The sequence below is a fragment of the Podarcis erhardii genome (genome assembly GCF_964252035.2).
Source record: "Podarcis erhardii genome assembly, chromosome: 7".
Classification (NCBI taxonomy): Eukaryota; Metazoa; Chordata; class Lepidosauria; order Squamata; family Lacertidae; genus Podarcis; species Podarcis erhardii.
In genome coordinates, this window is record NC_138511.1 from 31,555,554 (window position 1) to 31,570,613 (window position 15,060).

General features: G+C 42.2%; 1 long non-coding RNA gene across 2 annotated transcripts in view; it reads left to right on the forward strand.

The window, feature by feature from the left end:
* Positions 1-856: 856 nt before the first annotated feature.
* Positions 857-15,060, forward strand: part of LOC309346505 — a 46,790-nt gene continuing 32,586 nt past the window's right edge. For both annotated transcript variants that reach the window (XR_014158644.1, XR_014158645.1), the window contains exons 1-3: positions 857-943; positions 5,161-5,392; positions 11,462-11,566. This is a non-coding gene — a long non-coding RNA (uncharacterized lncRNA). The remainder of the gene's footprint in view (positions 944-5,160; positions 5,393-11,461; positions 11,567-15,060) is intronic.

Here is a 15,060-nt window from a genome sequence, read left to right on the forward strand (position 1 = left end):
TGAATTATGGGCCAGAGAGAAATGTAACTTTTTATTCTATGTGTTGGAAACAAAGATCATATAACTTGCTCTCGGCTATGTCATTTGAGAATCATCAGATCTTCTCTCACTTGAATGATAAATGTCAGGTTCCCATGAACAACACCCCATCACACATTCTCTTTCACTCTAGCTACAGCTGGAAGAAAATGACTGGGAAAGATCTGAAGCTGCTGTAAAGAACAGAGACCCTGCATTAGACAAAGCAACATTTTTTTTAAAGAAAGCGCCAGCTGTACAAGAAAAAAAATGCAGTGATTCGTCTCATATGCTGTTTACTCAGAAGCAAGATTCCATACCCTCCAGTATTTCTCCGATGAAAATAGGGGCATTCTTCTTCTTCTTCTTCTTCTTCTTCTTCTTCTTCTTCTTCTTCCCCCACCCATCTAACTAGGTTGCCCCATCCATTCTGGGTTGCTTCCCAGAAACATAATAAAAACATAATAAAACATTAAACATTGAAAAACTTTCTTATACAGGGCTGTCTTCAGATGTCTTCTAAAGGTTGTATCTCCTTGACTCGGGGTGGGGGGGTCACATAACTCCATACTCTCCAACATTTCTCTGATGAAAATAGAAACATCCTAAGAAAAAGCGGGACATTCTGGGATCAAATGAAAAACTGGAACAGCTTCTATAAATCTGGGACTGACCTTGGAAAATACAGACATTTGGAGGGTCTGAGCTTCTTTGTGTTCAATGAGGTTCACTTCTTAGTAAATGTGTTTAGATCTGCTGCAAACTTACCCTTCGATTCCTGTTGATATGGGTGCAGGCTGCAAAAAAATTAAGATATTAATTTTAGGTGTGATATTAACTGTATGGCTGCAATTAATGGACACATTTTTGTTTTGTAAACAGTGGCTGAGAGGAAGTCTGACTTTGCACTAGAATTCTGGGAAGGGTAAATTTAATTCTTTTTATTTATTTCTTTACTGCATTTATATCCTATCATTTTTCTCCAAGGAGCTCAAGGTGGCATATATAGTTCTCCTGCCAACTTATTGAAACCTCACAACAACTGTGTGAAGTAGGTTACACTGAGAAAGAAGGACTGCCCCCCCAAAATCACCTAGTGAGCTTTATGGCTGAGTGGGAATTTGAACCCAGGTCTCATTCCAATGCTCTAACCACTACACTGCGAATAAATTCTAGTGAGGGTTTTGCAATCCTCCCCAGTTTTGCAGTGGTTGCTGTCCCTTCCTCATTTTGTACTTAAGAGTATAAAACCTGCTGTCAGACACACACGGTTCAGTTTTTGTAGTTTTGTGTCTTCCAAGGCTCCCTTACAGGAAAGGACTATCTTCTCCCATCTTTTAATGGAATGATAGCTTTCAAATGCCGTGTTTTCTGAGCTGTTGATTAAATAAAATGGTGCTGATTGGTGCTGGGTGGCCACAGATGAACAGGGCTTAGCCGTTGCGATCTGCTCCCAAAGAAGCCATTTATCAAAGTTTTATCTGATTTCAGAGGCACTGGATTTATCAGTCACAGTTAATAAACGAAATGTCATTGGGATAAAACTGAAACTATACCTTTCTTGAGTGTTTTTACAGTGAAGAAGGAACTGTAAACAGTATTTGCAGATCTACATATGTCCTTGTGCTAGGTATTACTATGTGCAAGAAATACTAAAGCAGTGTCTGCATTTAGTCCCCCCCCCCTTTAACTCACATTTTGATTGGGGGAGGGAAAAGAAGAAATTGGATTGGATGAAAGCTGTGTCTTTCAGAAGTGGAACTTTACCACTTTTAGGAAAGAAAAGGCTTTTTAAAAATTCTCATTGTACAAACGAAACTGATGACAAAATCCATCCTGTTTAAGGTGCACAACCTTGATTTGCTAACATATTTTCATAAATTGAAATCTGATTAACATGAAGGGGAATCAATGGCTTTCACTGCAGCAGAACAGAAATCCTATAGCTCAGAAAAGCCCCATCTGTTTGCGAGAACACAGTGTACTTCACCCTACTTTCTTTGGGGGGTGAGAGCCCAATAAAATAAGTTGTAATGTTTCCTATTTACTAATGAAGAAAAATCCATAAAGGCAAATGGGTTGCCGTTTGGAACAATATGATGGCCACACTTTGCTTTGACTAGAGAAGTGTGAAATGAACTGATCTTTAAAGCTCTTTACCCTTTGGGACTGAGACCAGAATGTCCACTTTCTCCTTTATGACCCTACCAGGTCAATAAGAATTCTAGATCAGGCCAATGGCCCATCTAGTTCCACATCCTGTTCTTCCAATGGCCAACCAGGTGCCCCAAAGGGAAACCAGCAAGGAGGATTTGAGCACAGGAGCACTCTCCCCTTCTGCAGTTTTCAGCAACTGGTACTCAGAAGAATTACCATGGAGGTAGAGCATAGTCATTGTGCCTAGAAGACACTGACAACCCTCTTCTCTGTGAATTTGTCCAATCCTCTTTTAAAGCCATCCAAGTTGGTGGTCATCACTCCCTCCTGTTTAACTATGCACAGTGTTGATCATTTGGGAAAGACTGAACGATAGCAAAAATTGCACATCAGCAGAAAAATGTACCGGACATGCATGCCAATCTTCAAGTAGAAAGATTGGGGGGGGGGGATTAAAGGTTTTGCCTTGATTTCCTCAGGGCAGTGGTTTTCAACCAGTGTGCCGTGGCACCCTGGGGTGCCTTGAATAATAGCCAGGGGTGCTGCAGGCACCACTGGCCTCTGTCTGTCTTTCCTTCCCACCCTCCTCTGATGCCCCCTCATGTCTTTGCCTCCCCAAGGTTTGCACAGCTGTTTGTTGCAGCAGTTCTGGCTACAAGTTCCCTGAGCAAAGGGTGCCTCTGGGAGGTACCTCTCTTTGGGGCATGGGCATCAGAGACCAGGGGAAGCAGCAGTGGCTGTCCAGAGGACTCCCGAGGACTCCCGAGGAGAGGGGATAGGAGAGGAGGCAGAGGGAACACTCCACAAGGGAGGGTGTTTGGAAAAGGGTGAGAGGCTGCCAGCTCTGCAGGCAAGGGGTGACATAGCTAGGCTCCTGAGGCCTACATGGGTACCACAGAAAGAATGTAGTTGGTTAAGGGAGCTGTGGACTCAAAAAGGTTGAAAACCTCTGCCTCAGGACATTCTCTGCTGGACAACTCTGGGAGGGGGGAGAGAAGAGAGAGCGAGAGCGAGAGCGAGAGCGAGAGAGAGAGGGGGGGAGAGAGCACACATACAGGATCATTAAGTGATTACAAAGGTAAATCTTATTGTCTGGGGAAATGACTTCTGCACAGTTATGTCTTTTATTGGAGCCCAGAATGCAAAGGCATTACTCAATTTAATAAATTCCACTGTATCTTTCAGTCAGCGCGTGCTGATATAAATATCTCCGTTATGTCATATTACCACCTTTGTACGGCTAACGTTTGGTCCTGATGACTCACGGCTGATAAATGCAAAAGCTCATTTGGTCTGTGAGAGATTGAGTGCTAACACTGTTTAGATTTCTTAATATACTTGTATTAGCATGAATAAGTAATGAGCAAGCCGGGCTTTTTTGAATATTTGATTGTATCTTTGTAATGGATTTGTGTCTTTCTCTTTGGGCTAATGTCATTGTAACTTTGTTGGTGTCATAACTCCAAACCTTGGCCATCGATCTTTATCAGCATATCTTAACTCAATTACTCCCCCATTGCCCAAATTACTGTGTCATGACGTTTCCCTTATAGAACTGTGCCACAAACGGCATTTAGGCTACAAACAGGGGCTAATTCGACATACTCACGGACATTCATTGGATCAGATCTATTGGCATGACCCTTTTGATGTAGTTTTCTTTTTTTGGTTAGGCGGGAAGAACCTTTGCTTTCAAACGGATGCTTTGAAACACCCTTGTTTCAAAGAGTGGGCCTTGTGTGGTCTGCAAAATCAAGCTTAGCCTCTCTAAAATGGGGTAGGGGACCACAGGCCTTGGAATCAAATGTGGCCCTTCAGGACTCTCCATCTGCCCCCCAGGACTCTCCCCAGGCCACAACTCCTTCCTTCCCCACAGGTCACACCCCATCTCTCCAAGGTCGCACCCCAACTCTCCTCACCCTGCTTTTTGTCCTCCTCGAGGGCTTTTGCCTATCTGAAATGTGCCCTTAAACTATGACAGTCTCTTGCTTCCCTGGATGGATCAAGGTTTGTGTAAGACTTTGCCATGGCTGGAACAAAACTTGCACGTCAACACCAGCATTCAGATCCTAAGGTCCTCCTTGTTCTGCTTAGCAGCCTGCTGCCTATAGCTAGGTTTCTTAGCTCCTCTGTGACATCAGGACAGCCACACCAATGGCAGGCGAGGAAGCCATGATATATTTACTGGTCTGTCTAAGGCTATGGCCCACAGGTATCAAAATATTTCTGGAGAGTCCTGCCTAATCATTAGGTAAGAATCATTTTTTTTTCATCTGCAGTTTTTGTCTGGGGGTGATCTGATGCTATAAGCTGGGCCACACCATTAGCACACTCATGTGGTTCTTTGTTGGTGGGAGATACCACTTCAGATTCCAGGTGGGAGCTCAAATGGTTTGAATGGCTCCCTTGCATTAAAAAACAGAAACAAAATTGTTTACATAGAAATAAAATATAATGAAGTGGAGGATCTAGAGCAGGCTTCCTCAACCTTGGCCCTCCAGATGTTTTGAGACTACAGTTCCCATCACCCCGACCACTGGTCCTGCTAGCTAGGGATCATGGGAGTTGTAGGCCAAAAACATCTGGAGGGCCGAGGTTGAGGAAGCCTGATCTAGAGCTAGCATTCTTCGCAACATTTTGCACAGAGGGAGCACCCCTCACTTGAAACCCAAAGTCATGCCATCCAGCAACAGATATATTATGTGAAATCTACAAACCATTCAGTTGCTGACATCGGTACACTCAGCTACACTTAACCTTAAAATCTGGCCAATTTGCCGTCAGTTGAGTAATTATTATTCCACGGTATACATTGCAAGGGCAATTCTTAACAATAATGACTTTGATAATTCTCCAAATAAACTGACTCTTTTTGGGGTGTGGAAGGAAGAGAAATATGTTATAGAAATTATAAATGACACCTGGCGGTTGTTGGACCTTTGCCTGATTAGGCTGGCTACTCACAACGTTGTTCTGTCATTTCAGGTCACTTGATTGGCAGCACAGAGTGTTCTCTCCATGCCATCTGGCAGGGGCCCAAGAGGAATTAATCACACAGAGATGGAATAATGATGTTTCTGGCACCTGTCTAGCAGACGGACATCCATTTCATCTCCAAGTCACATCGCATTCTCAAAATGAACTGAAACATATTGCCTCACACCTAACGAGGAGCCAAGCTGGTTCAGCAGATATCTGCCATGCAAATCATCTCTCTGTAAGCTTTGAGTTTGGGTGGACATGGAGGGCGGGGGAGAATTTTTTCAGTGCCATGTCTGTTGCACAAGGTGGAGTCTAGGGTCAGATATATTCATATTTACATGTTGAAAGGATCTAGGGGTCTTAGCAGGCCACAAAATTCTCATGTCAACACTGATGCAGCAGCAAAAAAAAGGTTAATGCAATTTTTGACTGCATCAACAAAAGTCTAGGGTTCAGATCAAGGAAAGTAGTGGTATTTTATTTTATTTATTTATTTATATCACTTAATTGTAGAAAAAAAATTCAAAATGGTTTTCCAAAATTATCACTCATTTCTGCCTTGGGCAGACCCTACCTGAAGTCCTGTGTCCTATTCTGGGCACTACAGTTTAAAAAACACATTGGCAAGCTGGAACATGTGCAGGAGAGGGCCATTAGGATGATCAAAGGCCTGGAAACCAAGCTTCATTTGTGAGGAACAGTTGAGAAAGGTGGGTGAGTTTAGCCTGGAGTTTAGCCTGAGAGGGGATAGGACAGGTATTTGAAGCTTACTATCCTACCGCCTCTCAATCTTCCCTTCTCCAGACTAAATATCCCCAACTCCCTCCACTGTTCCTTCAGATAAAGTTGTAATAAGGACATAAGAAAAGCCCACTGGATCAGGCCAAGGAAGGAGAGTCCACTACCTACTGAGGAGTGGTCCATTCCACTTCAAACAGCTCGTACCACAAAGAAGTTATTCCTGATGTTTAATTGGAATCTCCTTTCTTCTAACTTAAATGCATTGGTTTGGTTTCTACCTTCTGGCACAAGCTTGCTCCATCATCCATGTGACAGCCCTTCAAGATATTTGAAGATGGCCATCATATCACCTCTCAGGTCTTCTCTTCTGCAGGCTAAATATCCTCAACTGTTCCTTCAGATGAAGTTGTAGTAAGTATATAAGAAGACCCCACTGGTTGTCATGATCCCCATGGAGACTTCTTGGCAGGTTTGGCCAGAGGAGGAGTAGGAATGCCATGAGAGCATGGAAACCAGGAGAGAGGCCCAGTGGCTTGGGACACTGTGAAGGAGCTGAGCAGGTTGTCAGGAGAAAACCCCACCTCAGCAACAGTGGACATCCCAAGGCTAAGGAGTAGGAACTGGTCTGATGACTAATGGTAGAAGTAAAAATGAACCCTAGTCAGGAAGATGTTAGCTTGAAAACATAAGTGCTCAGCCTCAGATTTTGCTTCCACAGGAGTGCCATGTAATTCCCTAATTTGATATGTGCCACATTAAGGACACTTTGCAGAAATAGAAATCTTTCTCAAGCTTCTCTGTACAACTGTAACCCTTCTAGCTCAGGATAATCAGTTCCGTCTTTTTTGCTGGTCTCAGCACTGTGTGAGGATATTTTTGGTACGATATTTATCTTGTAAATGAAGGAATAGTGTGAAACCTTTATGCAGCATCTCTGTCCCTAAACAATAATTCCATCTAGCAAGAGTGAAAATATTAACAATGCAGATGTTTAATTTTGCCAGTCTTTTCATAGCCTTCACCCACTTTATGAAAACCCTGTTCTAAAATAAAAAACAAAAGTTTCCTTACCTATGGTAAGTTGAAGTGCAAGGACCTTCCAAATGGAACCTTTGAAATAATTTATAATCATATAGTAAGGGCACAGAAAAACTTGACATGGAAATGGCAGGGATTGAACCTGGGACCTTCGGTGTCATTGGCACGTGCTCTGCCAATGGGCCACATCGCTTCCCCATGAACCTTGGGAGAATTGGCAAGCCTACCATGAGGCAATGGCTGCTGTGTTAAGCCATTTAAAATGGCTTCCCTCAGGGCAGCCATTTTATACTCTGTGGGAGGATTGGGGAACTGGAGTCCTCTAGCTCTGTTGCCTCTTTGCAGCTATCATCTTGTCTATTTACAAATGAGTTGTATCTGAACAACCCAGCAGATGAGGAGAGCAGCTCCTCTCAACTTTAAGTAAAGTTAGGAATGCAAATCAAAATTGTGGTAGATGATTGTTCGCTTTGTATTATGTTTGTAAGGCATATCTTTGTCTTATTCCAAAGTTTTGATCGGAAGCCAACACAAGTGATTATTTTTGTGAGGCGTGTACAAGATCCATTATTAAATTGATTATTCAAATCCCATTTAAAACTTGAAGCCAGATGGCAATTTTCCATTCTTTGTTGCTACTGGCAACCACCAACCCCAAACTGAAAGATCTTCCATTGTGTACAATGGGATTTATGTTTATTTTTTTCACATATCCCATACTTCTGAGAAAAGACTTCATCTATACAAGATAATAAACTCTTTTAAAATAACAATAATTTCCCCCTGCTTCTGAATTTTTATTGCAAGGGCAGTTCCAGAATTTTCATTGATAACCACATAACCAATAATATTTTTTCCTATTTTTCATTAATAAATCTGACTGAAGAAAATTAGATGAGATAAGCAGCATGAACATTTAAAATCTAGCTATGGGTTCTATTTTTATTTTTCTGAGTAATGGCGCCAACCATATCAAACTACAGAAAGAGGCCAGTCCACATTCAGCAAAAAATTTATGCATGTCATCTCCAAAGTCCAGCTGGAATTTCCTTCGTTTTGGAGGAAAGGATATGGAGGATTGTAGCCAGAAAGCTCATGCATTTCTTTCATAAACATGAATAATTGAACTGATTCAGATAAATCAGAAAGAAACTATTTAAGACATGCCCTGTAAGGATGTGACTTTTGGGGTGGGGGAATCAGAAACCATATTTCTTCGGAATCTCTAGTTTCAAACTTCCCCTACTGGAGAACTTTTCACCTTCCAGATGTTGGACTCCCAACTCCCATCAACGACAGCCGGTGTGACCAATAGTGGTAGCTTCCAACTGGGTGGTATGGGTGGGCGGGGCTGCATGGCTGACTGGCTTCCAAATGTTGTGCATCACAGCTAGTTACTGGGAGGGGGGAAGAGCAAAGCAGTGGGGAGTTTGGTGTGCTGGGGGCACAGTGGCAAAAGCGTCAGATTGGCTCCACCACCACCCCTTCACCAAGTGGCCTGCTCTCCGCTCTTGGTAGCTAGAATGGCAGCACAGCATTGGGACTGGAGTTCTAATTGCTGCTCAGCCATTCACTGATGCTGGGCCAATCACACTACCTCATAGCATTGTTATAAAGACGATATTTGAAGGGAGTATCTTGTAAGCTACTTTGAGGTTGTTGGAGGAAAGGTAAGATAGATGATAGATAGATGATAGATGATAGATAGATATAGATGATAGATATAGATAGATAGATAGATAGATAGATAGATAGATAGATAGATGATAGATAGATATAGATGATATAGATAGATAGATGATAGATAAAGATGATAGATAGATGATAGATAGATAGATGATAGATAGATATTCCTACCTACCTATTCATCCATCCATAGGAGCCAAATTCTAGGGGTGGATGGGTCTTTGCCCTTCCTAATAAAATATTTGATGGGCCGGCCCCTCCTAAAGTTGACGGATGTTGCCATTCAAATGGTGTACGTGTGCCACAGCATGTGATGTGGGCAGGGTTTACCTGCCCCCCTTAATATTTTATTCAAGTTGGCACCCCTGTATATATCATCTAGCTCATTATCAAGTCAGTGGTGTAGTGGTTAGAGTGTCAAACCAGGATCTTGGAGACTAGGCTTCAAATCCCCACTCAGCCATGGAACTCAATGGGTGACCCTGGAAGCCAGCCAGCGTCTCCCAGCCTCACCAACTACCTCACCTTCTCACCTTAATGACAGGCTCTCTATTTGCAAATATTTGTGTTTGTATGTCTCTCTGTGTGTGCGTGCGCTTAAGGATGAAAGATTGTCAGAATTGAGAGACTGTTTATGTTCTGGCAATTGATATGAACCTTATGATTAGCCTGTACATGTTGGAAATAGCAAGAATATGCTACAGGGCACCGTGCACTTCTAACCAAACATTGCAAAAACGCATTAATCAGTATTTCATAGTTCATTACAATCTGACTAATTTTGAAATTCTTCATGTAAATTGATTGCGTGTCTGCCGCATTCAGATAAATGAGCTTTTGTTTTAAGCAACCTTTGCTGAGGAGGCCATATTTCTCCATGACTGAGGTGTTCGCTCTGTTTGAGTGTCACTCCTGACACAGTTGCCAATTGCTAGATCCCTGTTTGCTGTCTGTCTTCCGAAATCCTTTCCTGGCTAGCATGAGTGCAATGGGAGCTGGGTGGCAGTGGAGGAAGCATGTGCACGAGAGAGTTAGCAAACATTACTCTTCAAGGAACACCCTGTTCTTGCAAACAGGCATCAAGGGGAAGGCGGAGCAGGGAAAAGAAGCAGTCATCTCCGCATCCCTTGTCAAATTCTTTAGGCAGCTGGGGCAGATGGAGTCTAGAGAGAGACGAAATATGGGGGTGAAATTTGATCGGTTATCATCATCACCATAATTTATCCATATGCCTCCTTTCCAAGGCTGCTTACAACATGAAGAGATTTACATAATTATGAAAATACAGCAAAAAAGAGTCATGAGCAATAAATGAAAACATCTCCATAAGCACACAGTAAAATTAAACGATCCCCACATAAGTCATAATAAGGCCCAGCAATCGAGATACCAAAAATTAATACCAAGAACAGCAAAGAAATCAAGCATTTCCAACACTAAATCTTGACTCCAAGATGATTGAGGTTCTGGAAACCAAGCCTTATGAGGAACAGTTGCTCCATGTGATAGCCGTTTAGATATCTGAAGGTGGCTATCACATCTCTCGGTTTCCTGTTCTCCAGGCTAAACGTATGCAACTCCCTCCATCGTTACTCATAAGACTTGGTTTCCAGAACTTCAACCATCCTGGTCACTCTCCTCTGTACACGCTCCAGCTTGTTAATATCCTTCTTAAAGTATGGTGTGCAGAACTGGACACATTACAATTAATTAATTACTTCATTATTTTGCATGACATTTCAGTTGGCTCTCCTCCTGTAGGAGAAAGCACTGCACACACAGAAAGGGTACCATATAGTTTTACTGTGCCTAGGAGTTTGGTTCAGGATCTTACCATGGGGCATTCTCCTTGGGTTTAACCCAGACAGTGAGAAAACTGAGCTTTTAGCGTCATCAACCCAGTCCTGTAGAACACCCTGCAAATAGAAAATCAGTTGGCACCTCCTGTAACAACTTTTAAATGCCTGCTGAAAACTTTCCTATTCTACCAGGCTTATGCAGGACATTAATAGTACATCTCCCACAATGGTCTACTGGTGTGCGTGTGTGTTTCCTTTTAACTTGTTTTTAATTTTTTATATTATTTTACTGTATGGTTTTATGATTTTACATTGTAGACCGCTGTGATATATTTTTATAGTACAGCGGTATATAAATAGGTTTAAATAAATAAATAAATAAATAAATAAACTGAAATCCACACAGTGCAATTAGAAGCAACTGGAACTGCTCAAATCATTAGCACTAAACATATGCATTAAGGGGAAGAAAAAAAAAACCCACAACCGCCTAAGGAAGACAAGCCACCAATCTCTCCCTTTTGACAACTGTTCGCCTTGCCTCAGCATTCATCGGAGAAGTTGATATCTTCTAAAATACTGATACATCAAAGCTTGCCAATAGCTACTCTGTCAGCATTCCGCATTTCACTTATTTGGCTGTCTATATCAAGTTTTAACACTGTGTGTTGGGTGCCAAGAACATCTATCTAATGATAAATTGCTATGACAGTGAGAAATATGCTTTCTGGGTGATGTGTAAATTATTGATGGGGCCCGGCTGCCAAAATTTTGGCTGCAAAACCTCCTACTTAGCTCACTTGGGGCTTTAGAGGATTATTTTTTTTAAATAAAGGATGGTCTTTCTTTTTAAAACAGCTATGATAATAATAACAAATGAATGTGCTTGAAAAAGGCTGAAAGTGCCCTCTTCTCACAGGTTGCGCAAAACCCCTCAAATCCACGAGCCCCATTTCAAGTCTAGTGTGATGTCATCTGACTGAGGTCTGAAGTCTTGGCAGCTGAGCTCTAACCCAGCCTATCTTTTCCTTCCTCCCCAGAAATATTTTCTTCAGGGATGGGCCAGACCTCTGCCTGTGACCTTGAAGAACTGCTACCAGTCAGAGTGGAGAATACTGAAGGAGATGGACGAATAGGATGATCCGGTATATCTTTTACATGTTTTTAGCTTTTTGTATTTTATCTGTGCTGTTTTAATTTGTTTAAGCTGCCTGAGTCCCAATCTGGGAAGAAGACTAATAATAATAATAATAATAATAATAATAATAATAATAATAATGTGAGAGAAAATAATTTAGAAAAAGGGGCACTGCAATGAGAATTTTCCCAAAGATAAATTTTCCTGAAGAGAGAATGAATTTTGGGATGAACCTGTGCAAAATTGGCACAGGCTGTGAAGCAACTGATACACCCATCTCTAATTGTTCTATTAAAGCAACAGTCTAATTTCCAGTCAGCCAATGTTCAGCTATACAAAATAGCCACTTGCATATCTATCCATTCATTGTGCACACAGATCTCTGTTCAAATATTAATCATCAGGTTAGGAAAAATAACGTGTGAAACAGCACAGAAATTGAAATTTAATACACCGGAGCCCATTTCTTTTCCTAATAAAAACTGAGATATTATTGACTTTGTTGGAGGCTAAAAGTTGTTTGTCACTTCCTGCTCTTCATTACCAGTACTTAACTTTGCCTTTAACTGTGAAACTATTTAGTGATTTCCTTAATTGCCTGCTCCAAGGTGTGGCCATCAGAAGCTGGATGACAATCCAAATACATTATATCTGCCAGTTCTCTTTGAAAAGTGGATAATGCTATTTCTTTGTCTTTGTGGTCAAACTGTCATTCTCAAAACCTGACTCTCTGAATAGGGTAACAGTTGTTTCACATTTAAATATAGCATGCAATTCACCCGCGAAGAGCGGCAATCATAGAATCACAGCACTGTAAAGGTGGAAGAGATCAAAGCGTTGTCTAGTCCAGTCCCCACAGTACAGGAAGAATCCCTGACCAATGGCCGTCCAACCTCTGTTTTAAAATCTGCAAGGAAAGAGGGCCACCACCTACTGAGGTGGCCGATTCCACTGTCAAACAGATCTTACCACAAGGAAGTTATTCCTGATCAGCTATCACTGCGGAGGAGATAAGCCTCTGTACCTATAGTTCAAGCAGTAGATTAAACACTAAAGGTTTTAGTCGGTGCTAGTCTGACTCAGAGTAGATCTATTGAAATTAATGGACATAACTTACTTTGGATTATTACTTTTGATGGGTCCACTCAGAGTGAAACTTGAATGGGATACAACCCATACTCATCTTCCAATATATCCAGTGCAGCATATTTGAGGTCTGATCTTGAGTTTGTAGCATTTATTATAGATGAATCCTTTTGAGCTCAAGGAAATGTATTGAGATGTCATGAAATTTCAAAGCAACTTCCTCATTGACCAGCCAGTGTGGTTTGGCCTGCAGTGCAGCCCTGAGCAAAAGGAAGCTACATCCATTTTGAGTAGATTAAACCTAGAATAAACATGTAGCTGGAAGGCTTTTTCTTTCTCTTTTTGCAAAACTGGAAGTATGATGGTGTTAACACAGATTTTATGCATTGAAACTCTACTGGGAAGGGTAAGGGAAGAGAGAGAAAGATTACTTCTTGTTGGGGGGGGGGGTTGTGTGTTTTTAGGAAATGTGTAAATCTCTTTATCAAGTGGTAAAGAAAACCATAAAACACTGAGCAAGTCCTAAGAACAAGTCAAAGGCCAAAGGTGATCAGCAGTGTAAAATACATGTGGATAAACGGAACAGAGCCTGTAGGAAGAGGAAGAGTTTGGATTTGATATCCCGCTTTATCACTCCCCTTAAGGAGTCTCAAAGTGGCTAACATTCTCCTTTTCCTTCCTCCCCCACAACAAACACTCTGCGAGGTGAGTGAGGCCGAGAGACTTCAAAGAAGTGTGACTAGCCCAAGGTCACCCAGCAGCTTCATGTGGAGGAGCGGAGACGCAAACCCGGTTCACCAGATCTTAAGTCCACTGCTCTTAACCACTACACCACACTGGCTCTCCACTCACCACACTGTAGCAGAAAATTCCCTTTGAGGGTTCAATATAGAGGCTCACAACAAATTGTCAGTTATCCAGACTTAATTCAGTAATGCATTGCAGTTGTGGGGATATTTTCGATGGTGTCTCTCTCCAAGCGGACCCATTGTTTCGTCTCATCTTCTAGGATATACAGGATTATGTGGCATACTTGGTTGGCGATTCTGTGTTGGGGATTCCCCTTCCTCCTTCTGAGGAGGGGAGGTGCAATATTTGGGGCTTATTCTTGACTTTTTGTGTGAGAAAATAAATGAGTGCAGTTTTTTCTGCCACTTCTGGAGCTAGGCTGGATGAATCCAGTGTACAATCTGAAAAAAGAAACAAGGCATGTACAGTGGTACCTCTGGTTAAGAACTTAATTCATTCTGGAGGTCCATTCTTAACCTGAAACTGTTCTTAACCTGAGGTACCACTTTAGCTAATGGGACCTCCCGCTGTTTTTCCAGGTCATGTGGCCAGCATGACTAAGCCACTTCTGGCACAACAGAACACTGAAACCAGAGCGGTGCACAGAAACACTGTTTAACTTCCCACTGGAGCGGTACCTATTTATTTACTTGCACTTTTTGGTGTGCTTTCAAACTGATAGGTTGGAAGGAGCTGTTAGTAGCCCTCCCCTTCATAATTTTGTCTAATCCTCGTTTAAAGCCATCCGAGTGGGTGGCCATTACTGCTGGTGACCAACGTTTTAAATCAGAGGTGGGGGAGCCTGTTTGACTTCACTGGCCAGGTCCTAAATTTGACAGAGGAATGGGGCTTCCTACCTGTCAATCATCTGACATCATGCAGTCAAGTGCAATGCAGTCTTGATGTTGGGACTTCAAAGCACCATGCATAGCCAATCCAATGTTCCCAAGAATCCCATGATGTTCTTCTCCCTCACTGGCCCTATGCCAACTTCCAAAACATGCGAACAATTCCTCAAGGAAAGTTTTGGGGCAGGAAAAAAAGCATCTTTGCATGTTTATCATGCTGGTTTTATAAGGGCACTATGTTATGCCGGCCTCTCTTCTGAGGATCATAGAATCATAGAATCATAGAGTTGGAAGAGACCACAAGGGCCATCGAGTCCAACTCCCTGCCAAGCAGGAAACACCATCAGAGCACTCCTGACATATGGTTGTCAAGCCTCTGCTTAAAGATCTCCAAAGAAGGAGACTCCACCACACTCCTTGGCAGCAAATTCCACTGTCGAACAGCTCTTACTGTCAGGAAGTTCTTCCTAATGTTTAGGTGGAATCTTCTTTCTTGTAGTTTGGAACCATTGCTCCGTGGAGCCAAGGGTTTTCCAATCACCTTTTCCTCTTGCCCTCTAGAAACAATGCTTTATGGCCATTACCAGGCATAATAAGGTGGATTTGTAATCAATGGAACAGCATGCTGATGATGTCAGCGCATTACACCCTGTCAGTGTTTCTCTCGTGTAACAGAGAGCAACCAGAGAGCTAGCAATGGTATCTGAGGGGTCATCCACTCTTGTGAAACACACAAGCTTATTGTTGCTTGGCTGGCCAAAACATATTCTGTGACCCA